At 57.4% G+C, this 2,500-nt stretch overlaps 1 non-coding gene across 1 annotated transcript in view; it reads left to right on the top strand.

The window, feature by feature from the left end:
- Positions 1–2,149: 2,149 nt before the first annotated feature.
- Positions 2,150–2,500, top strand: part of LOC126228274 (small subunit ribosomal RNA) — a 1,909-nt gene continuing 1,558 nt past the window's right edge. The window contains exon 1 of the ribosomal RNA XR_007544082.1: positions 2,150–2,500. This exon is cut by the window's right edge and continues 1,558 nt beyond it. This is a non-coding gene — a ribosomal RNA (small subunit ribosomal RNA).

Genomic DNA, 2,500 nt, shown 5'->3' with positions numbered 1-2,500 from the left:
TAACCCAAGTTGCGCCCTAACCTAACCCAAGTTGCGCCCTAACCTAACCCAAGTTGCGCCCTAACCTAACCCAAGTTGCGCCCTAACCTAACCCAAGTTGCGCCCTAACCTAACCCAAGTTGCGCCCTAACCTAACCCAAGTTGCGCCTTAACCTAACCCAAGTTGCGCCTTAACCTAACCCAAGTTGCGCCTTAACCTAACCCAAGTTGCGCCTTAACCTAACCCAAGTTGCGCCTTAACCTAACCCAAGTTGCGCCTTAACCTAACCCAAGTTGCGCCTTAACCTAACCCAAGTTGCGCCTTAACCTAACCCAAGTTGCGCCCTAACCTAACCCAAGTTGCGCCCTAACCTAACCCAAGTTGCGCCCTAACCTAACCCAAGTTGCGCCCTAACCTAACCCAAGTTGCGCCCTAACCTAACCCAAGTTGCGCCCTAACCTAACCCAAGTTGCGCCCTAACCTAACCCAAGTTGCGCCCTAACCTAACCCAAGTTGCGCCCTAACCTAACCCAAGTTGCGCCCTAACCTAACCCAAGTTGCGCCTTAACCTAACCCAAGTTGCGCCTTAACCTAACCCAAGTTGCGCCTTAACCTAACCCAAGTTGCGCCTTAACCTAACCCAAGTTGCGCCTTAACCTAACCCAAGTTGCGCCTTAACCTAACCCACGTTGCGCCCTAACCTAACCTACGTTGCGCCCTAACCTAACCTACGTTGCGCCCTAACCTAACCTACGTTGCGCCCTAACCTGCCCTGTAATTGTTAGTTATATGACTCTAGGAATTCGTGTAGCGTTGCCTAATTGCAACCATCTCAACATAGTTCACTTCGCGCACACTGTGGTGTTCTGCGTATTGATTCATTTTACGGTGCGTACCCTCACATCTTGCGAGTGTTGCTTACTTTCCACATGGTCCCGCTATCCACTGTATTGTGTACTGCAATAGGACGTATATCGCCCCCGCCCCCCCCTCCCCTCCTGTCACCTCTAGCTCGTCGGTCAGGAGTTCGCGTGTTGAATGCGCTTCGCAGCTGTGCAATGGCATTCGTATACGTACGCTGGCCACCTTCCACGTGTTCTTTCGTGCACACGTCGCAGCGTGTATGTATGCTGATGGAGTGCGTCGTGACACACAACATCCAGGCATGCAAGACTCGTAGAAGTCGCAAATGTAGATGGATGTCTACGTTTGCTGCCCAAGTTACGCAAATGAACTGGAAATCCGTTGTTGCGCGGTTGTTCGCGCTGGAGGTGAATCGTTGATATCGACGATCGGTACAGGTATTAACCGGTTGCTTCAGCGACACCCGTCATACCCACGAACGTGAGTGGGCATGTGGGTATGAAGCGATACGCGGCGGTGGCTGGGTGGGACCGTCCCCGGCCGGTGAGGGGGGGGCGCCCGGCGTGCTGGCCGCGCGCTGCGTGGGCGCACGCGCGGCAGCCGGCTGGTGGGGGCGCCCAGTGGCAGGCGCGCCGGCTGACGGACGCGGCAGGCGGCGCATCTGCGTGCCGGCGCACCCAGCGCGCGGCGCCGTGCGGCCAAAGTGGGTCCTCCCGGGCCCGGTGCGAAGCGCGGTGGACATCTGCAGTGTGCTGGTCCGATTGAGGACTGTGTGCGTTGAGGATGCGCCGCCGCCCGGCACTCGGCGCCGCGACGCCGTCTGCTGCTCGGTCGCCCCCGCGGTTCTCGCAGGTGGTTTGTATCGCAGCTGTGCGGATGTGTTGGCGCGTGCGCTGTGCTGGGAGAGTTCGCTTTGGCACCCAAGTGGGGCTCTGCCCCTCTGTGGCGCTGGCGTTGGAGCTGCCCGGTCACTGTTTGTGGCCGCGTGTTGTCTCCCGCCGGCAACACCACGACAGCACGCTCCCGGGCCTCTGTCGGCAGCGGCAAGCTCAGTTGGGGGCACGGGTGGTCGCACTGAAAGCGTCTACTCGCCTATCTCCGGGCGATTGCGCCTCTCTCGAACCCGACCAAGTACTTAGGACGGCGCTGCGCGCCGCCGGGACCTGAGAGGGTTTCGAGGTGTATCGTGCAGGGGAGCCCAGCCTCCTCCTGTTTGCAGAATAATTGAGCGGACGCTTGCGTGTTCGCGCGGGCCCCCGGGACACACTCCCGGGCGGCCGGCTGCTCAGCTCTAGTTGACGCAGCTCCCTGGTTGATCCTGCCAGTAGTCATATGCTTGTCTCAAAGATTAAGCCATGCATGTCTCAGTACAAGCCGCATTAAGGTGAAACCGCGAATGGCTCATTAAATCAGTTATGGTTCCTTAGATCGTACCCACGTTACTTGGATAACTGTGGTAATTCTAGAGCTAATACATGCAAACAGAGTCCCGACCAGAGATGGAAGGGACGCTTTTATTAGATCAAAACCAATCGGTCGGCTCGTCCGGTCCGTTTGCCTTGGTGACTCTGAATAACTTTGGGCTGATCGCACGGTCTTCGTACCGGCGACGCATCTTTCAAATGTCTGCCTTATCAACTGTCGATGGTAGGTTCT

This window comes from Schistocerca nitens, unplaced genomic scaffold (genome assembly GCF_023898315.1).
Source record: "Schistocerca nitens isolate TAMUIC-IGC-003100 unplaced genomic scaffold, iqSchNite1.1 HiC_scaffold_355, whole genome shotgun sequence".
In the NCBI taxonomy this organism is placed as follows: Eukaryota; Metazoa; Arthropoda; class Insecta; order Orthoptera; family Acrididae; genus Schistocerca; species Schistocerca nitens.
This window is presented reverse-complemented; position numbering and strand designations above follow the sequence as displayed.